Genomic DNA, 23,596 nt, shown 5'->3' on the forward strand with positions numbered 1-23,596 from the left:
CCCTAACCCTAACCCTAACCTTTTTTTTAACCCTAACCCTAACCCTAACCCTAACCCTAACCCTAACCCTAACCCTAACCCTAACCCTAACCCTAACCCTAACCCTAACCCTAACCCTAACCCTAACCCTAACCCTAACCCTAACCCTAACCCTAACCCTAACCCTAACCCTAACCCTAACCCTAACCCTAACCCTAACCCTAACCCTAACCCTAACCCTAACCCTAACCCTAACCCTAACCCTAACCCTAACCCTAACCCTAACCCTAACCCTAACCCTAACCCTAACCCTAACCCTAACCCTAACCCTAACCCTAACCCTAACCCTAACCCTAACCCTAACCCTAACCCTAACCCTAACCCTAACCCTAACCCTAACCCTAACCCTAACCCTAACCCTAACCCTAACCCTAACCCTAACCCTAACCCTAACCCTAACCCTAACCCTAACCCTAACCCTAACCCTAACCCTAACCCTAACCCTAACCCTAACCCTAACCCTAACCCTAACCCTAACCCTAACCCTAACCCTAACCCTAACCCTAACCCTAACCCTAACCCTAACCCTAACCCTAACCCTAACCCTAACCCTAACCCTAACCCTAACCCTAACCCTAACCCTAACCCTAACCCTAACCCTAACCCTAACCCTAACCCTAACCCTAACCCTAACCCTAACCCTAACCCTAACCCTAACCCTAACCCTAACCCTAACCCTAACCCTAACCCTAACCCTAACCCTAACCCTAACCCTAACCCTAACCCTAACCCTAACCCTAACCCTAACCCTAACCCTAACCCTAACCCTAACCCTAACCCTAACCCTAACCCTAACCCTAACCCTAACCCTAACCCTAACCCTAACCCTAACCCTAACCCTAACCCTAACCCTAACCCTAACCCTAACCCTAACCCTAACCCTAACCCTAACCCTAACCCTAACCCTAACCCTAACCCTAACCCTAACCCTAACCCTAACCCTAACCCTAACCCTAACCCTAACCCTAACCCTAACCCTAACCCTAACCCTAACCCTAACCCTAACCCTAACCCTAACCCTAACCCTAACCCTAACCCTAACCCTAACCCTAACCCTAACCCTAACCCTAACCCTAACCCTAACCCTAACCCTAACCCTAACCCTAACCCTAACCCTAACCCTAACCCTAACCCTAACCCTAACCCTAACCCTAACCCTAACCCTAACCCTAACCCTAACCCTAACCCTAACCCTAACCCTAACCCTAACCCTAACCCTAACCCTAACCCTAACCCTAACCCTAACCCTAACCCTAACCCTAACCCTAACCCTAACCCTAACCCTAACCCTAACCCTAACCCTAACCCTAACCCTAACCCTAACCCTAACCCTAACCCTAACCCTAACCCTAACCCTAACCCTAACCCTAACCCTAACCCTAACCCTAACCCTAACCCTAACCCTAACCCTAACCCTAACCCTAACCCTAACCCTAACCCTAACCCTAACCCTAACCCTAACCCTAACCCTAACCCTAACCCTAACCCTAACCCTAACCCTAACCCTAACCCTAACCCTAACCCTAACCCTAACCCTAACCCTAACCCTAACCCTAACCCTAACCCTAACCCTAACCCTAACCCTAACCCTAACCCTAACCCTAACCCTAACCCTAACCCTAACCCTAACCCTAACCCTAACCCTAACCCTAACCCTAACCCTAACCCTAACCCTAACCCTAACCCTAACCCTAACCCTAACCCTAACCCTAACCCTAACCCTAACCCTAACCCTAACCCTAACCCTAACCCTAACCCTAACCCTAACCCTAACCCTAACCCTAACCCTAACCCTAACCCTAACCCTAACCCTAACCCTAACCCTAACCCTAACCCTAACCCTAACCCTAACCCTAACCCTAACCCTAACCCTAACCCTAACCCTAACCCTAACCCTAACCCTAACCCTAACCCTAACCCTAACCCTAACCCTAACCCTAACCCTAACCCTAACCCTAACCCTAACCCTAACCCTAACCCTAACCCTAACCCTAACCCTAACCCTAACCCTAACCCTAACCCTAACCCTAACCCTAACCCTAACCCTAACCCTAACCCTAACCCTAACCCTAACCCTAACCCTAACCCTAACCCTAACCCTAACCCTAACCCTAACCCTAACCCTAACCCTAACCCTAACCCTAACCCTAACCCTAACCCTAACCCTAACCCTAACCCTAACCCTAACCCTAACCCTAACCCTAACCCTAACCCTAACCCTAACCCTAACCCTAACCCTAACCCTAACCCTAACCCTAACCCTAACCCTAACCCTAACCCTAACCCTAACCCTAACCCTAACCCTAACCCTAACCCTAACCCTAACCCTAACCCTAACCCTAACCCTAACCCTAACCCTAACCCTAACCCTAACCCTAACCCTAACCCTAACCCTAACCCTAACCCTAACCCTAACCCTAACCCTAACCCTAACCCTAACCCTAACCCTAACCCTAACCCTAACCCTAACCCTAACCCTAACCCTAACCCTAACCCTAACCCTAACCCTAACCCTAACCCTAACCCTAACCCTAACCCTAACCCTAACCCTAACCCTAACCCTAACCCTAACCCTAACCCTAACCCTAACCCTAACCCTAACCCTAACCCTAACCCTAACCCTAACCCTAACCCTAACCCTAACCCTAACCCTAACCCTAACCCTAACCCTAACCCTAACCCTAACCCTAACCCTAACCCTAACCCTAACCCTAACCCTAACCCTAACCCTAACCCTAACCCTAACCCTAACCCTAACCCTAACCCTAACCCTAACCCTAACCCTAACCCTAACCCTAACCCTAACCCTAACCCTAACCCTAACCCTAACCCTAACCCTAACCCTAACCCTAACCCTAACCCTAACCCTAACCCTAACCCTAACCCTAACCCTAACCCTAACCCTAACCCTAACCCTAACCCTAACCCTAACCCTAACCCTAACCCTAACCCTAACCCTAACCCTAACCCTAACCCTAACCCTAACCCTAACCCTAACCCTAACCCTAACCCTAACCCTAACCCTAACCCTAACCCTAACCCTAACCCTAACCCTAACCCTAACCCTAACCCTAACCCTAACCCTAACCCTAACCCTAACCCTAACCCTAACCCTAACCCTAACCCTAACCCTAACCCTAACCCTAACCCTAACCCTAACCCTAACCCTAACCCTAACCCTAACCCTAACCCTAACCCTAACCCTAACCCTAACCCTAACCCTAACCCTAACCCTAACCCTAACCCTAACCCTAACCCTAACCCTAACCCTAACCCTAACCCTAACCCTAACCCTAACCCTAACCCTAACCCTAACCCTAACCCTAACCCTAACCCTAACCCTAACCCTAACCCTAACCCTAACCCTAACCCTAACCCTAACCCTAACCCTAACCCTAACCCTAACCCTAACCCTAACCCTAACCCTAACCCTAACCCTAACCCTAACCCTAACCCTAACCCTAACCCTAACCCTAACCCTAACCCTAACCCTAACCCTAACCCTAACCCTAACCCTAACCCTAACCCTAACCCTAACCCTAACCCTAACCCTAACCCTAACCCTAACCCTAACCCTAACCCTAACCCTAACCCTAACCCTAACCCTAACCCTAACCCTAACCCTAACCCTAACCCTAACCCTAACCCTAACCCTAACCCTAACCCTAACCCTAACCCTAACCCTAACCCTAACCCTAACCCTAACCCTAACCCTAACCCTAACCCTAACCCTAACCCTAACCCTAACCCTAACCCTAACCCTAACCCTAACCCTAACCCTAACCCTAACCCTAACCCTAACCCTAACCCTAACCCTAACCCTAACCCTAACCCTAACCCTAACCCTAACCCTAACCCTAACCCTAACCCTAACCCTAACCCTAACCCTAACCCTAACCCTAACCCTAACCCTAACCCTAACCCTAACCCTAACCCTAACCCTAACCCTAACCCTAACCCTAACCCTAACCCTAACCCTAACCCTAACCCTAACCCTAACCCTAACCCTAACCCTAACCCTAACCCTAACCCTAACCCTAACCCTAACCCTAACCCTAACCCTAACCCTAACCCTAACCCTAACCCTAACCCTAACCCTAACCCTAACCCTAACCCTAACCCTAACCCTAACCCTAACCCTAACCCTAACCCTAACCCTAACCCTAACCCTAACCCTAACCCTAACCCTAACCCTAACCCTAACCCTAACCCTAACCCTAACCCTAACCCTAACCCTAACCCTAACCCTAACCCTAACCCTAACCCTAACCCTAACCCTAACCCTAACCCTAACCCTAACCCTAACCCTAACCCTAACCCTAACCCTAACCCTAACCCTAACCCTAACCCTAACCCTAACCCTAACCCTAACCCTAACCCTAACCCTAACCCTAACCCTAACCCTAACCCTAACCCTAACCCTAACCCTAACCCTAACCCTAACCCTAACCCTAACCCTAACCCTAACCCTAACCCTAACCCTAACCCTAACCCTAACCCTAACCCTAACCCTAACCCTAACCCTAACCCTAACCCTAACCCTAACCCTAACCCTAACCCTAACCCTAACCCTAACCCTAACCCTAACCCTAACCCTAACCCTAACCCTAACCCTAACCCTAACCCTAACCCTAACCCTAACCCTAACCCTAACCCTAACCCTAACCCTAACCCTAACCCTAACCCTAACCCTAACCCTAACCCTAACCCTAACCCTAACCCTAACCCTAACCCTAACCCTAACCCTAACCCTAACCCTAACCCTAACCCTAACCCTAACCCTAACCCTAACCCTAACCCTAACCCTAACCCTAACCCTAACCCTAACCCTAACCCTAACCCTAACCCTAACCCTAACCCTAACCCTAACCCTAACCCTAACCCTAACCCTAACCCTAACCCTAACCCTAACCCTAACCCTAACCCTAACCCTAACCCTAACCCTAACCCTAACCCTAACCCTAACCCTAACCCTAACCCTAACCCTAACCCTAACCCTAACCCTAACCCTAACCCTAACCCTAACCCTAACCCTAACCCTAACCCTAACCCTAACCCTAACCCTAACCCTAACCCTAACCCTAACCCTAACCCTAACCCTAACCCTAACCCTAACCCTAACCCTAACCCTAACCCTAACCCTAACCCTAACCCTAACCCTAACCCTAACCCTAACCCTAACCCTAACCCTAACCCTAACCCTAACCCTAACCCTAACCCTAACCCTAACCCTAACCCTAACCCTAACCCTAACCCTAACCCTAACCCTAACCCTAACCCTAACCCTAACCCTAACCCTAACCCTAACCCTAACCCTAACCCTAACCCTAACCCTAACCCTAACCCTAACCCTAACCCTAACCCTAACCCTAACCCTAACCCTAACCCTAACCCTAACCCTAACCCTAACCCTAACCCTAACCCTAACCCTAACCCTAACCCTAACCCTAACCCTAACCCTAACCCTAACCCTAACCCTAACCCTAACCCTAACCCTAACCCTAACCCTAACCCTAACCCTAACCCTAACCCTAACCCTAACCCTAACCCTAACCCTAACCCTAACCCTAACCCTAACCCTAACCCTAACCCTAACCCTAACCCTAACCCTAACCCTAACCCTAACCCTAACCCTAACCCTAACCCTAACCCTAACCCTAACCCTAACCCTAACCCTAACCCTAACCCTAACCCTAACCCTAACCCTAACCCTAACCCTAACCCTAACCCTAACCCTAACCCTAACCCTAACCCTAACCCTAACCCTAACCCTAACCCTAACCCTAACCCTAACCCTAACCCTAACCCTAACCCTAACCCTAACCCTAACCCTAACCCTAACCCTAACCCTAACCCTAACCCTAACCCTAACCCTAACCCTAACCCTAACCCTAACCCTAACCCTAACCCTAACCCTAACCCTAACCCTAACCCTAACCCTAACCCTAACCCTAACCCTAACCCTAACCCTAACCCTAACCCTAACCCTAACCCTAACCCTAACCCTAACCCTAACCCTAACCCTAACCCTAACCCTAACCCTAACCCTAACCCTAACCCTAACCCTAACCCTAACCCTAACCCTAACCCTAACCCTAACCCTAACCCTAACCCTAACCCTAACCCTAACCCTAACCCTAACCCTAACCCTAACCCTAACCCTAACCCTAACCCTAACCCTAACCCTAACCCTAACCCTAACCCTAACCCTAACCCTAACCCTAACCCTAACCCTAACCCTAACCCTAACCCTAACCCTAACCCTAACCCTAACCCTAACCCTAACCCTAACCCTAACCCTAACCCTAACCCTAACCCTAACCCTAACCCTAACCCTAACCCTAACCCTAACCCTAACCCTAACCCTAACCCTAACCCTAACCCTAACCCTAACCCTAACCCTAACCCTAACCCTAACCCTAACCCTAACCCTAACCCTAACCCTAACCCTAACCCTAACCCTAACCCTAACCCTAACCCTAACCCTAACCCTAACCCTAACCCTAACCCTAACCCTAACCCTAACCCTAACCCTAACCCTAACCCTAACCCTAACCCTAACCCTAACCCTAACCCTAACCCTAACCCTAACCCTAACCCTAACCCTAACCCTAACCCTAACCCTAACCCTAACCCTAACCCTAACCCTAACCCTAACCCTAACCCTAACCCTAACCCTAACCCTAACCCTAACCCTAACCCTAACCCTAACCCTAACCCTAACCCTAACCCTAACCCTAACCCTAACCCTAACCCTAACCCTAACCCTAACCCTAACCCTAACCCTAACCCTAACCCTAACCCTAACCCTAACCCTAACCCTAACCCTAACCCTAACCCTAACCCTAACCCTAACCCTAACCCTAACCCTAACCCTAACCCTAACCCTAACCCTAACCCTAACCCTAACCCTAACCCTAACCCTAACCCTAACCCTAACCCTAACCCTAACCCTAACCCTAACCCTAACCCTAACCCTAACCCTAACCCTAACCCTAACCCTAACCCTAACCCTAACCCTAACCCTAACCCTAACCCTAACCCTAACCCTAACCCTAACCCTAACCCTAACCCTAACCCTAACCCTAACCCTAACCCTAACCCTAACCCTAACCCTAACCCTAACCCTAACCCTAACCCTAACCCTAACCCTAACCCTAACCCTAACCCTAACCCTAACCCTAACCCTAACCCTAACCCTAACCCTAACCCTAACCCTAACCCTAACCCTAACCCTAACCCTAACCCTAACCCTAACCCTAACCCTAACCCTAACCCTAACCCTAACCCTAACCCTAACCCTAACCCTAACCCTAACCCTAACCCTAACCCTAACCCTAACCCTAACCCTAACCCTAACCCTAACCCTAACCCTAACCCTAACCCTAACCCTAACCCTAACCCTAACCCTAACCCTAACCCTAACCCTAACCCTAACCCTAACCCTAACCCTAACCCTAACCCTAACCCTAACCCTAACCCTAACCCTAACCCTAACCCTAACCCTAACCCTAACCCTAACCCTAACCCTAACCCTAACCCTAACCCTAACCCTAACCCTAACCCTAACCCTAACCCTAACCCTAACCCTAACCCTAACCCTAACCCTAACCCTAACCCTAACCCTAACCCTAACCCTAACCCTAACCCTAACCCTAACCCTAACCCTAACCCTAACCCTAACCCTAACCCTAACCCTAACCCTAACCCTAACCCTAACCCTAACCCTAACCCTAACCCTAACCCTAACCCTAACCCTAACCCTAACCCTAACCCTAACCCTAACCCTAACCCTAACCCTAACCCTAACCCTAACCCTAACCCTAACCCTAACCCTAACCCTAACCCTAACCCTAACCCTAACCCTAACCCTAACCCTAACCCTAACCCTAACCCTAACCCTAACCCTAACCCTAACCCTAACCCTAACCCTAACCCTAACCCTAACCCTAACCCTAACCCTAACCCTAACCCTAACCCTAACCCTAACCCTAACCCTAACCCTAACCCTAACCCTAACCCTAACCCTAACCCTAACCCTAACCCTAACCCTAACCCTAACCCTAACCCTAACCCTAACCCTAACCCTAACCCTAACCCTAACCCTAACCCTAACCCTAACCCTAACCCTAACCCTAACCCTAACCCTAACCCTAACCCTAACCCTAACCCTAACCCTAACCCTAACCCTAACCCTAACCCTAACCCTAACCCTAACCCTAACCCTAACCCTAACCCTAACCCTAACCCTAACCCTAACCCTAACCCTAACCCTAACCCTAACCCTAACCCTAACCCTAACCCTAACCCTAACCCTAACCCTAACCCTAACCCTAACCCTAACCCTAACCCTAACCCTAACCCTAACCCTAACCCTAACCCTAACCCTAACCCTAACCCTAACCCTAACCCTAACCCTAACCCTAACCCTAACCCTAACCCTAACCCTAACCCTAACCCTAACCCTAACCCTAACCCTAACCCTAACCCTAACCCTAACCCTAACCCTAACCCTAACCCTAACCCTAACCCTAACCCTAACCCTAACCCTAACCCTAACCCTAACCCTAACCCTAACCCTAACCCTAACCCTAACCCTAACCCTAACCCTAACCCTAACCCTAACCCTAACCCTAACCCTAACCCTAACCCTAACCCTAACCCTAACCCTAACCCTAACCCTAACCCTAACCCTAACCCTAACCCTAACCCTAACCCTAACCCTAACCCTAACCCTAACCCTAACCCTAACCCTAACCCTAACCCTAACCCTAACCCTAACCCTAACCCTAACCCTAACCCTAACCCTAACCCTAACCCTAACCCTAACCCTAACCCTAACCCTAACCCTAACCCTAACCCTAACCCTAACCCTAACCCTAACCCTAACCCTAACCCTAACCCTAACCCTAACCCTAACCCTAACCCTAACCCTAACCCTAACCCTAACCCTAACCCTAACCCTAACCCTAACCCTAACCCTAACCCTAACCCTAACCCTAACCCTAACCCTAACCCTAACCCTAACCCTAACCCTAACCCTAACCCTAACCCTAACCCTAACCCTAACCCTAACCCTAACCCTAACCCTAACCCTAACCCTAACCCTAACCCTAACCCTAACCCTAACCCTAACCCTAACCCTAACCCTAACCCTAACCCTAACCCTAACCCTAACCCTAACCCTAACCCTAACCCTAACCCTAACCCTAACCCTAACCCTAACCCTAACCCTAACCCTAACCCTAACCCTAACCCTAACCCTAACCCTAACCCTAACCCTAACCCTAACCCTAACCCTAACCCTAACCCTAACCCTAACCCTAACCCTAACCCTAACCCTAACCCTAACCCTAACCCTAACCCTAACCCTAACCCTAACCCTAACCCTAACCCTAACCCTAACCCTAACCCTAACCCTAACCCTAACCCTAACCCTAACCCTAACCCTAACCCTAACCCTAACCCTAACCCTAACCCTAACCCTAACCCTAACCCTAACCCTAACCCTAACCCTAACCCTAACCCTAACCCTAACCCTAACCCTAACCCTAACCCTAACCCTAACCCTAACCCTAACCCTAACCCTAACCCTAACCCTAACCCTAACCCTAACCCTAACCCTAACCCTAACCCTAACCCTAACCCTAACCCTAACCCTAACCCTAACCCTAACCCTAACCCTAACCCTAACCCTAACCCTAACCCTAACCCTAACCCTAACCCTAACCCTAACCCTAACCCTAACCCTAACCCTAACCCTAACCCTAACCCTAACCCTAACCCTAACCCTAACCCTAACCCTAACCCTAACCCTAACCCTAACCCTAACCCTAACCCTAACCCTAACCCTAACCCTAACCCTAACCCTAACCCTAACCCTAACCCTAACCCTAACCCTAACCCTAACCCTAACCCTAACCCTAACCCTAACCCTAACCCTAACCCTAACCCTAACCCTAACCCTAACCCTAACCCTAACCCTAACCCTAACCCTAACCCTAACCCTAACCCTAACCCTAACCCTAACCCTAACCCGACACCCTAACCCTAACCCTAACCCTAACCCTAACCCTAACCCGACACCCTAACCCTAACCCTAACCCTAACCCTAACCCGACACCCTAACCCTAACCCGACACCCTAACCCTAACCCTAACCCTAACCCGACACCCTAACCCGACACCCTAACCCGACACCCTAACCCTAACCCTAACCCTACCTCTACCCCCTAACCCTAACCCGACACCCTAACCCGACACCCTAACCCTAACCCGACACCCTAACCCGACACCCTAACCCGACACCCTAACCCGACACCCTAACCCTAACCCGACACCCTAACCCGACACCCTAACCCGACACCCTAACCCGACACCCTAACCCGACACCCTAACCCGACACCCTAACCCTAACCCGACACCCTAACCCTAACCCTAACCCGACACCCTAACCCGACACCCTAACCCGACACCCTAACCCTAACCCTAACCCTAACCCGACACCCTAACCCGACACCCTAACCCTAACCCGACACCCTAACCCTAACCCGACACCCTAACCCTAACCCGACACCCTAACCCTAACCCGACACCCTAACCCGACACCCTAACCCGACACCCTAACCCTAACCCGACACCCTAACCCGACACCCTAACCCTAACCCTAACCCTAACCCTAACCCTAACCCTAACCCTAACCCTAACCCTAACCCGACACCCTAACCCTAACCCGACACCCTAACCCTAACCCGACACCCTAACCCTAACCCGACACCCTAACCCGACACCCTAACCCGACACCCTAACCCTAACCCGACACCCTAACCCTAACCCTAACCCGACACCCTAACCCTAACCCTAACACCCTAACCCTAACACCCTAACCCTAACCCGACACCCTAACCCGACACCCTAACCCGACACCCTAACCCGACACCCTAACCCTAACCCGACACCCGACACCCTAACCCTAACCCGACACCCTAACCCGACACCCTAACCCGACACCCTAACCCGACACCCTAACCCGACACCCTAACCCTAACCCTAACCCGACACCCTACCCCTAACCCGACACCCTAACCCTAACCCTAACCCGACACCCTAACCCTAACCCTAACCCGACACCCTAACCCTAACCCGACACCCTAACCCTAACCCTAACCCGACACCCTAACCCTAACCCTAACCCGACACCCTAACCCTAACCCTAACCCTAACCCGACACCCTAACCCTAACCCTAACCCTAACCCTAACCCTAACCCGACACCCTAACCCGACACCCTAACCCGACACCCTAACCCGACACCCTAACCCGACACCCTAACCCTAACCCTAACCCGACACCCTAACCCGACACCCTAACCCGACACCCTAACCCTAACCCGACACCCTAACCCGACACCCTAACCCTAACCCTAACCCTAACCCGACACCCTAACCCTAACCCGACACCCTAACCCGACACCCTAACCCGACACCCTAACCCGACACCCTAACCCGACACCCTAACCCTAACCCGACACCCTATCCCTAACCGTAACCCGACACCCTAACCCTAACCCGACACCCTAACCCTAATCCGACACCCTAACCCGACACCCTAACCCAAACCCGACACCCTAACCCTAACCCGACACCCTAACCCGTTACCCTAACCCGATACCCTAACCCGACACCCTAACCCTAACCCGACACCTTAAACCGACACCCTATCCCACCCCCTAAACCTAACCTACACCCTACCCACACTCTCCTCACACCCTCAAGCCTAGACTTACCTTTTGAAGAACGTACCTGCATCATCTTCAATTTCAGCAATTCACGTGCATAACAAAAGTCAGGAGAGTAATATTTAAACACGAAAGCAAGACCCGTTACCCATATAACAGGAATATAAACCCTCTGAACACATTATTTAAATGACTTGCATCACCAAAATACCTCTCCACCTCATTTCCAATGGATAAGAGTGGAACACATGTTTGTGATACATATTGTAACATAGTAGTCTAATACCCAACAGTAATCTGAGGAATTATATACACAAGATATATTTAAACCATAAATACTTCTAGAAATTCCAGCTTCTACGATCGTTTCAATCTTCACAAAGGTAGGATTAACAGCACGTTTTTCCATAGGATCCCAGGCATGGCGCAAAATGACAGTACAAAGGTCATGCTCATCACTGACAATGAAAATCTTAATTATGACCGTCAGAGAAAAGGTCAGCATGGTTCCTCTAACAGATTTTTCAGTGTTCCAATACAAGTTCTACCCAAATCCATAAAGAAAGACATACGCATAGGAAACTACACATTGAAAGCAAGTCTATTCAGATAAATATTGGACATCATCCGTATTAATGTTTAAGGCATAAACAACTTCAAACAGTCTTCAAATTCACAGAATGACAACAAGAAAGTATGGCTACACACAGTCCGTTCAGTTTTATAAACTGCCAATGAATAACCTCACAAGGAATTTAAAGACTGATGACCATTTCAAATGTCCTTTTCAATTTTTAATAGCTTTGATCTATGAACAAAACTGTAAGACAGAAAATTAAACAAGTATGACCCAAATAATGAAGTAAATCCTCAATAGATATGAAAACATTCCATGGCAGTGAAATCAATTCACATAGTTATTAGGACTTTAATGCACCGACATATCTCCAGATTCGATGTGATCAGAATTCATATCTGGCAAAGATACAAAAGCGGATTTTAACAGTCATATTATTTTTCTTTGTACCCCTAAAAAGAAAAACAACCTTGAAGAGCAAAATCGAACTTGGAGCCTCACATTTCCCTAGGTCATATGTCAGTATAGAAAGCAACAGCATATCAAACTTTGTAATACTACCAAGAACATATGCATTTAAATGAAATTGGCTGAAATACCCCAAAATAAACACATACTTCTAGACTCAGTGTTTCACAAGGCAGATAACATTCAGTTAATGAAACTGAGAGGGTAACAGACAGGAAGGCCAGGGGTCTCCAAAGGGAGGAAATAGGCTGCAAATATCAGACATTTTTTCTCTCTCTCTCTTAAGAGGCAGGAGGAAACAAACTAGTGTTATCTTTTTTCCCCTTCTCTATACAAATTTAAAAAGAGGTTTTCTCTTAAAAATCTGTGTTCCTATAATGACAACTGCTTCCACCTGAACTTAACTTTTCTCAAACCATGAGCTAACAAATGCATTTTTCTTTTGGAAATGTTTGCTTTAAGCTATGTGAATGTACTATGTACTTACCCTAGACTCTATCTTCAAGTAGGTTCTGCCTAAAGGCTCAGAACTGACTTGACAAACCACTATGGTTTACTCATACATTGTTCTCCTAATCTATGTGAAGAAAGCTATATATTTGCTCATATCAATTGTTTTATGGCCCAGGATGACTCACCTGGTGCCATGGTTATCTCCATGTAGCTTGTGGGTGAGGGGCCTGCTGCCATTCCTTTCTCTAATTAGTAGACTGCTAGTAGCTATATAACATCCGGCTAAAGATGAGCAGGGGGGCACTCTCCTGCATTGGCAGGTGGGTTCTTTACCACTAGCACCACCTGGGAAACACCTAGACACATGAACATCAGTGGATTTTGGGATCCACGGGGCATATACAGAACCATTCCTCAAAGAAAACTGAAGAATGACTTTAAAATCTCAAACAAAACACAAGTAGACGTGTTCACAACCTTGACGTAGCAAGGGTTTCTTCAATCTGACAGGTGCCATGGACCGATGAAGGACTATGTGAAGAATACTTCAAAGTCTATTTGGCAAATGCAGCATAAGTTGGCTATATTTAGTCCTCAAGTGAATGAAAATGTCATTAATAGTGGTCGTTTCAAATAGGTAGCATGGGAAGCTGTTTACACTTATTGTGATTCGCGGTATACCACATTCACAAATGTCAGTGGCATTGGTGCAAAATCTATACATTTCTCAGTGGAAGCTTCTACATGGACTGTTGGGATCAGAGCTCTAACTCATACAGGCATACTTTTACTTGTAAAATGATTCTGCATGATAATCAAACAAAACACTGGATGAACACCTAGACAGTGTTTGAGCTCTGTACTAAATGATTTTAAAGCTAGTAGATGGAATGTACTGATGAGGAAGACTACAAACGAGTCATGTTCTTCAACTTGGTCAAACTGCTGATAGTCATACAAGTTAATGAAAAGTTAAGCCTGTTGTCATTAAATCGGTTCAAAAGAAATAGAATAATAAAACAAAGTAGTAAATCTTGTTTTCTTAATAATCATTGTATTATTTCTGGACAGCTTTGTTACTGGCATTAATAGAATACCTTAAATAATAACTTGTCACAGTGAAACGGATTCACATCTATAATTGATGCCATTGCTGTTTGATACTATTGCTTGAATGAACAGCATGATTTACACTGGCCAACAAACAGAAGCAATCTAAGTGTCCATGGCAGCCAATTCCATAAACAAACTGTGGTATACACACAATGGAATATGATTCAGCCCTTCAAAATCGGTCATTCTGACAATGCTACAATGTGGACGAACGTTATGGTCATTATATTAAGTGAAATAAACCAGACCAAAACGGGACAAACGTTCTGTGATTCCACTAGTATGAGATAGCCAAACAAGTCAAATCCAAAGCCAGAAAAAGCAGAAAGTGATTCCCAGGGATGGAAGACAGTTCATGTTTCATGGACCCCACCCAGTTTCCCTTGGGGAAACTGACTTCCCATGACATCGCCAAAACCAATTATACAAATAATTGGAAGCCATATCCAATCAAATGAATGTAGACATAATTTTACAGTGTACACCAACCTCACTCAAACTTCTCGATAGACAAAAGCCAAAACTGTATCTATGGTACCTCAGCTTTGCTTAAAACTGTATCTACAGTACCTCAGTTTTGCTTATGAAATTTAACAACAACAAAAAAAAACACTCAGGTCTATCCAAAAAAGGATATAAAACATATACAACATGAACTTTAAAAAATTAGAAGTTTAAACTGTGAAAAACCTTATTCACATAACTTAAACACAAGCCACATAAAAATACATTTACAAAATACATATCTGATCAAGGATTGTACTCCAACTATAACAAAAAATCTGGAACAAACAACTTCATTAAAAATGTATAAATCTGAACACCTGGCCGAAGAAAATATACAGATAGTAAATAAGCATGTCAAAAATACTCAAAATCATATATCATTAGGAAATTACAAACTAAAACAACAGTGAAGTAGCACTGCACATCTATTAGATGCAGTAAACTCAAAAAAGGGCTGGGGGGCACTTCTCTGGTGGCTCAGTGGTAAGGAATCTGCCTGACAAGGCAAGAGACTCAAGTTCGATCCACAGAGAAACATAGCTGGATTTTTCCACAGCTAAACAAGGCTCACCTGTGACCTGAACAGTACACATCTAGTACTTAGTAAAGAGCTTTGAAAAAGTGTCCAGACAAAAACTATCACACAATTATACACAATAGCTCTACTTGTAATAGCTAAAAACTTTCACATATCAGGATGTCTTTGGTAGATGACTGTGTCAACAAATGGGGATACATCCAAAGTGAAGGGGAGCAAATGCTACCCCAAAATATACCACTTCAGCATGAGAATTAGTTGGACCTAATTAACTTTTTTTTTTTAAGAGGACACATGATCATCTCTGAAACTGAAGTTCAACACAGCTCTTCTGTGAGTCACATTTACCAGAGAAATCTCATTTTCAAAGGAATCCTCTGTATATACCAGATAGAAGGATGACAGTCTGTGAAACTCTTTTTTATCAATAGGGAAAGCTAAGACGTGAATCTGTACAACAACCATACCCTTCCTTTCCTTTGGTTTTATTTTTTTAATATTTATTTGTTTTTTTATTTGGCTGTGCCAGGTCGACCTTCATTGAGGCAAGCCAGATATTTAGCTACAGCATGCAAACTCTTTGTTGTGGCATGGGAGATCTAGTTCTCTGATCAGGGACTGAACCTGGGCCTCCTTCTTTGGGAGTGTCCAGTCTTAACCACTGGACCACCAGGAAGCCCCTGTTTTGTTTTTAGATGAAGATGGTACCTAACATGATATCTTGGGCCACTTCAGTCACTGGCTCAGTTTCCTCAGTTTCTCCAAAGCACACACAAGGTACACATTATTAAACTGGTTGGCAAAACAAGTAAAGGTAGTTCATACTACAACACTGTATGCTTACAAATATCTAAATGGTAAATGGCATGTTATTTATTTTTAACTACTATGGGGAAAAAAGAATGCAGTATTCATACATGTTACAACATGAATAAACGTTAAAACCATCTTTAGTGGAAAAAAATCCATATAGAAAAGACCACCCAGATCCCATATTCACCATGTCTGCTTTAAATCCATCAAGTTTGTCCAAATAACTGAAAATCTCAGTAACACTCTAAAGAAAGAAAAAAGGATGAGGATGGAAAAAAAGATATATTCATACAATTGAACAATTGCTAAAAGTGGAAGTGGGGTTGTGGGTTACATTATAATGGAGAAACCACATGATTTCCTGATTTTGGAGGGTATGTGCTGGTTCTGCAAGAGAATGCACCCATTTTGGATAAAACACATGGAGTATTTTAGATGATGTGGCAAATGTGAGTACTATTTCCCATTGCTAGGAGTTTTCTGTACATTTTAAATTACTGGAAAGTAAACTATGTTTCAAAACAACCATGTCAATACCACAAAAGAAAATTAGATTAGACAGGCATGAAACTTTCTTATACAGACCAAGACTTACCCAGACGAGGTTCAAGGGAAGCTGTGATGCTCACTGCCATTGTAGGAGTCCACATGGAATGAAGAAGTACTGTGGAAAGTCTATTAGTAACCACCATGTCTTGGGTCCTCTGCATGACCTACTGCAGGAGAAACAGATTTTACAAATAAAATTTTCCACATAACTTCACAAAAAGTTGTTAGACTATATTCAGTAAAGCTGAATAATTTCGGATCAATTTACAATCATATAAAATATTATAATTTACAATCCCAATCAATATGCAAACATCAGTTGCGTTTCTCTACACTAATAACAATCAGAAACAAAATTAGGAAAATCCCACTTATCATTGCATCAAACAGAATAAAACATCTAGCAACAAACTTAATCAAGGACATAAAAGACCAGTAGTCAGAAAACTAGAAAGCACTGATAAAGAAACCAAAGAAAACACAAATAAACAGAAAACTCTTCCATGCTCAATGCACTGCAACAATGAGGAATTAAAGCGTCCATTCCAGCCAAAGCCATCAACAAATACACTGACTGCAATCACAAAATAATATTCAATGGCATTTTTCACAGAAATAGAAATATGCCTAATATTAGGCTGCTAATATTGAACAGGAATTTAAACAGCCAACAAGACTGAGAAAAAAGAACACAGCTAGAGGCATCTTCCTCTCCGACTTCAAACTACCTCCCAGAGCTGTAGTAACCACCACAGTGAGGAACTGGCACGAACACAGACACACGGACTCGAGGAAAGAACAGAGAGCCCAAGAGCGAACCCCCATGTACTGGTCAGTTCATGAAAATCAAACCAGGAACGAGCGAAGAGGAAAGGACAGTCTTCTCGAGAGACAGTGACAGGAAAACTGGCCACCTACACTAAAGAACATCACTGGTCATCCTCTAGATCATCTAACAGAAATCTAACTAAAAACCCACTATTTTGCACATGGAGCTCTTTCCCCCCTGAGTCCTCTGAGATGGACCTCCGGTCAGCGCTCAGCTGGACACAGGAAACGTCTACTTCATCCTCATTTTTCCCTCTTGCAGTGCCTCCGTGCTGGCGGGCACTGAGGCAACCCCACTCCTCTCAGCCTGGGCTCAGCCCCGTTATCCAGAAGCCTTAGCCCTGACGCCCCTGAGGAGACAAAGCTCCCGCCAGTTGGTCACCAATCCGAGTCTGAAGGCAAGGCGTCCTGTGCCCGCGGGTCAGAGGGGCGTTTGGCGCCCCCCTGCGGGCCGCCAGAGAAGAGCGGGCAGCCCCGCGCTCACAGAGACCAGAGGGCTCACCCAGAAGCAGCTCTGCTCTGAGCACTCAGACTGGAAGCCCAAACTGAAATGGAGCAGAATAGCTCCATGACCCTCCTCAAAACATGGCTAAGGAACAATTAGAGACTATATGGAATGCAGCCGTAAAAAGGAACACAATTGAGTCAATTCTGATGAAGTGGATGAACCTAGAGCGTATTAAACAGGCAAGACAGTCAGAAAGAGAAAAACATGGAATCTAGAAGGATGGCACTGATGAGTCTGTTCACATGGCAGCAATGGAGATACAGACATAGAGAACAGACTGACGGACAAGGGTGGGGAACAAGAGGGAGAGGGTGAGATGAATGGAGAGAGCAGCATGGATGCCCGTGCACCAACATTTGTAAATAGACAACCAATGGGAATTTGCTGTATGACTCGGGGAACTCAAACTGGGGCTCTGTAATAACCTAGAGAGGTGGGAATGCATGGGACGTGGGAGGGAGATTCAAGAGCGAGGGGACACACGTACACCTATGGTTAATTCATGTCGATGTATGACAAATCAAACCAATATAGTAAAACAACGATCAATCAATAAAAATAAATAACCGTTAAAAAAAAAATATGGAATGAAATGAACATATACACAAACTTTGCAACACTGTAATTCAATTTTAAAAACTATAAAAATTTTAGAAAACAACAAAAGACCTACATGACCTTTGTTCTGGTGATGAGTTCTAACACAACAAAAAAGCCAACTTACCAAATTATTAACATAAATTACTTACAACATTGACTTTTACAATTTTATACATTTACTCTGTGAAGGACCTTACTCGAGAGAACCAAAAGACAAACTGTTAAACGAACCACTGACCACCAGCCCTTGCCAGGCCCCAGAGAAGAGAAAACACTTGCAGGAGTCATCTTACAACAGGAGGTCCTGGTAAGGAGCCAGGAACTAACCAGCTACCACCAACCAGGACTCTGGAGAGGTCAAAAGGAGATGGGGGACTCCAGTCCAGAGGTCCTACCAACCTCCCAGGATCCTCCTCACTGGAATCCTTCTCAGCTGAGGGATGTGTGTGCCCCCAGGAAGGATCCCAATTCAGAATGACGGGTAAGAGACAAACCAGACACTAACCCAATGACCATAAAACCTGAGACTGTGAGCCGTGTGGCAGAGCAGTTCTCTCCGTTTCCCTCGCCCTCCCGCCCTCCGCCCCGGCAGCCCTTCCCAATCAAGCCTCTCGCTTGGACAGCGCTCCGTCCTCGGACAACTCACTTCCAAGTGTCAGACAAGAACCCACTCTCAAGCCCCGGAAGGGATCCCCTTTCCTTCATCAAAACCAATACCCAGGAGAAAATATCTTCAAAATGCTGTCTTGTGGAGAAGGAAATGGCACCCCCTCCAGTATTCCGGCCTCACAAATCCCAGGGACAGAGGAGCTTGGTGGGCTACAGTCCAACAGCAGGGCATTTCTGAGTGGAGGAAACAGTCCCAGGAAAGTTGAGGCGCTCGCCAAAGGGCCCAGAGCTTTTGATAGCACAGCCAGAACTGTGCCTGAGGACTCCCAGCTGCCAGGCCTCTTGATCCTGGCCTCTTTCACCAGATACATGTGTGGAAAGCTAGAATCTAAAATATGCCCTGGTGGCTCCGTGGTCAAGAATCCGCCTGCCAGTGCTGGAGATGCAGGTGTGATCCCTGGTGTGGGAAGATCCCACATGCTATAGAGCAACTAACCCCGTGTGCCACAACTGCTGAGCCTGTGCTCTAGATTCTGGAAGCCACAACGCCAAGCTCACATACTGCAACTACTGAAGCCCGTGAGCCTGTACCCCACAATAAGAGGAGCCACTGCAGTGAGGAGCCCTCACACCACTAGTTATAGCCCATGCTCACCAAAACTAGAGAAAAGCCCACACACAAAGACCCAACACAGCCAAAAATAAATAACATCGTTTTCCTAAAAAATGCATATCTGACAAAGAATCTGTACTCAAATTGTCCAAGAACACTAGAGCAAACAAGCCCATTCATAACTGGCAAAGACTGACATAGACACCTGGCCACTGAGGGTATACTGATAGTAAACTATCATACAAAAACATACTCAAGACACTGGTGGGATGCATGCACAGCCCCCTTTGGAAGACAGTCTGACAGTTTTTTCAGTAACCCCATGGGACAAGCACTGAATTCTATACATGACAAGTGGTGGAAGCCAGGTATCTTACCATTGGAATGTGACGTTACAGATACACAAAAGGAAAGGTTACAATATCCATGTCATGGTGGATCAAGTTGGAGACATCATCACAAATTACCTTTAACTGAATATGTTCAAAGGTAAGCTGGAATACACGTATATATTTCCATGTATTGTCAGCCAAGCATATTTAGCTCCTACATGTATGTTTTAAATATCATTCTCTAATAAAAAAGGAACAGGAAACGTCCCTGGTGGCCCGGTGGTAAAGAACCTGCCTACCAATGCAGGGAACACGGGTTCAATCCCTGGTCCCAGAAGATTCCACATGCCCAGGGGCAACTAAGCCCCCGTACAACTATTGAAGCTCGCATGCTCCAGAGCCCAAGTTCTGCAACCAGAGAAAGCACTGCAATGTGAAGTCATGGGATGGCAACGAGAGGGTAGCCTCTGCTCACTACAACTAGACATCTAGCAACACAGACCCAGCATAGTCAAAAATAATTTAATGTTAAAAAAAAAAAAGGACAGAAGTTCTTTGAAGAAATGACTGAGACTAGGGGTGAGACAGTAAATATATAAGCCAGGGTAATCTTAAATTATGAGAAAGTAAAGAACGTAAAGACAACTATCAAGCTGTCCAAACTGATAAAAATGAATGATTACACAGTTCTATCTGTATACACTAGCAAATAACAATCTGAAAAGGAATTTAAAAAAACAATTCCCTTTCAATAATATCAGCATTAATAAAATACTTTGCCACGGATGTCATGAGGATGACAAGGCAGGCACACTGGAAATTATACAATCCAAGGCCAGTGATGAAGCTTGATTGCTCAGAGCTTTTGTGTCATAAAGTTTTATTAAAGTATAAAAGAGATAGAGAAAGCTGCTGACATAGACATCAGAAGGAGGCAGAAAGAGTACCCCCTGCTAGTCTTTAGCCAGATGTTATACGACCACTAGCAGTCTGCTAATTAAATAAAGACAATGTCTCAGAAAACGGCACCAGGCCCCTCACCCACAACATGCATGACATAACATTGGCAGCAGGTGAGTCATCCCGGGCCATAAAATGATTGACATGAATCTTGAAGAAAGGCAGATTTCCAGGAAAATATATAGTTTCATTAACGTAGATTAGGAGAACAAGGTATGAGTAAAACATACGGGTTTGTCAAGTCAGTTCTGAGCCTTTAGGAGGAACCAACTTGAAGACAGAGTCTAGGGTAAACACATAGCACATTAACATAGCTTAAGACAAACATTTCCATAAGAAAAATGCATTGCTTAGCTCAAGGTTTGAGAAAAGTTAAGTTCAGGTGGAGCCAGGAGTCGTCATGGCAACACAGGTTTTTAAGAGAAACCTCCTTTTAAATTTGTATCAAGAAGGGGAAAAAATGTAACACTAGTTTGTTTCCTCCTGCCTCTTAAGAGAGAGATAAAACGACAGACACTTGCAGCCTATTCCCTCTGTCTGGACACCCTTGGCCTTCCTGCCTGTTACCCTCTCGAGGCCTTTAGGAAGCAATACACGAGCTGACCCTAACATACACGTGAAGTGACAAGGGACTCCAAGGAGCCAAAACAATCACATGAGTCTGCAGTTCAAAGGGCCTCTGGGGTGCTGTGCTAAGTGGCTTCAGTCATGTCTGACTGTCACAGCCCGCCAGGCTCCTCTGTCCAGGGGAATTTTCCAGGCAAGGATACTGGAGTGCTCTCCTCCAGGGGATCTTCCCAACCCAGGGATCGAATTCCTGCATTGGCAGGTAGGTTCTTTGCCACTAGCACCACCTGGGGCAAAAGTGCCTGAATGGAGATCAGGGAAACCCAGCTAGGAGACGAGAGGAGGCTCAGAGAAAAGGAAGTGAGGGAAGGAGACTCAGTCACATTCAGAGAAGCCCAGCAGGCAGTTCTCCAGGAAGAAGAGGAGGAGGAAGCAGGCTGGAGCTACGTAGAAGACGAAAGAGGGAACTAAAGCAGGGGCCCCCAACCTCTAGGACCTGATGCCTGATGATCTGAGGTGGCGCTGATGAAATAATAATAGAAACAAGTGTTCGCTCACTCAGCCAACCCTTTGTGACCCTATGGACTGTAGCCCACAAGACTCCTCAGTCCATTGAATTCTTCAGCCAGGAATACTGGAGTGGGCTGTCATTTCCTTCTCCAGGAGATCTTCCTGACCCAGGGATTGAACCCGGGTCTCCGCATTGCAGGCAGACTCTTTACCAACTGAGCCACCAGGGAACAGAAATAGAAACAGAGCGCACGGGAAACGGACGGCACTTGACACATGCTGGGGAGGAGGCTCATTACAAACCCCGGAGCCAGGGTTCCCGGAAGGATATCACATTCTCCCTTGGACCGTCCTCCGCCCTCTCTGGGTCTCAGTTTCCTCATCTGTAAAATCATGGACAACTGACTATAATTCATTCCTGGAACCCAAGCCTATTGAGAGGGATGGGAAATATTACTCCAAGGCCGGGATGATAGACCAGATTTACAGAAAAATATGGCATTGCTGCTTTTCAAACAGACAAATACAATAAAGGAAGCAGTCCCTGGCCCTGCGGGATTTGCCTAGGGGTCTAGTCTGGGAAATTCTTACATATCAGGAGATGGCTCCGAGCTGGATTTCCATAAACAAGAACATCCATGCGAAGGACAAGCCTTCAGAGCTCTGTGCCCATCAGCCACAGGAAGAGACTGCCTCCTGACAGCCAGCAGCATTTATGAGTGACCTCCTAAGGCCTTCACCAAACTACAGGGGCACCTCTGGGTTTTCTGTTTCCCTCACTTTTCTGACTCTTTTCTGAAAAACACGCACATTTCTTCATAGAATGCCACAGTGAAAAGAAAACAGGCCTTCAATTTTTAGACCTCAATTTGCAAAAAACTTGGAGCTTTTGTGTTTTTTTAATTAAAGCACCACATAATTTAAAAATTTTACACGTTCTAATTATTCAGTTCCAAAACACCACACTTATTGCACAGGGTCCCCATGGAAAGGCCCCTCTCTCAGCAGGACAGCCACAGATGCCACCATGAAAGGGCAGCCAGGTGCCCTCCTCCCTTCTTTTCCGCCTGGGTGGCCGCCAGGCTTTTAAATCCATGCACCCTACTAAGTTTCTAGGGTGCAATTCGTGGACCCCTCCCTTTCCCATCCCAGAAGGTGGTCAAGGGCCCGCTGGGCTGCAAACTGCCGGAAGCAGGGCTGGGCCAGCCGGCCAGCGGAAGGGTTGTGGAGTCCCAGCAGGTGAAATCACCAGGCAGGATAAATCCCTTGGACTTCCT

At 46.6% G+C, this 23,596-nt stretch overlaps 1 long non-coding RNA gene across 1 annotated transcript in view; it reads right to left on the reverse strand.

The window, feature by feature from the left end:
• Nucleotides 1–14,023: 14,023 nt before the first annotated feature.
• The window catches only part of LOC145508618 (uncharacterized), a 152,277-nt gene continuing 142,704 nt past the window's right edge, over nt 14,024–23,596 (reverse strand). The window contains exon 3 of the long non-coding RNA XR_014055479.1: nt 14,024–16,959. This is a non-coding gene — a long non-coding RNA (uncharacterized LOC145508618). The remainder of the gene's footprint in view (nt 16,960–23,596) is intronic.

Source organism: Giraffa tippelskirchi, chromosome 6, assembly GCF_054371585.1.
Source record: "Giraffa tippelskirchi isolate mGirTip1 chromosome 6, T2T-mGirTip1v1.2.pri, whole genome shotgun sequence".
In the NCBI taxonomy this organism is placed as follows: Eukaryota; Metazoa; Chordata; class Mammalia; order Artiodactyla; family Giraffidae; genus Giraffa; species Giraffa tippelskirchi.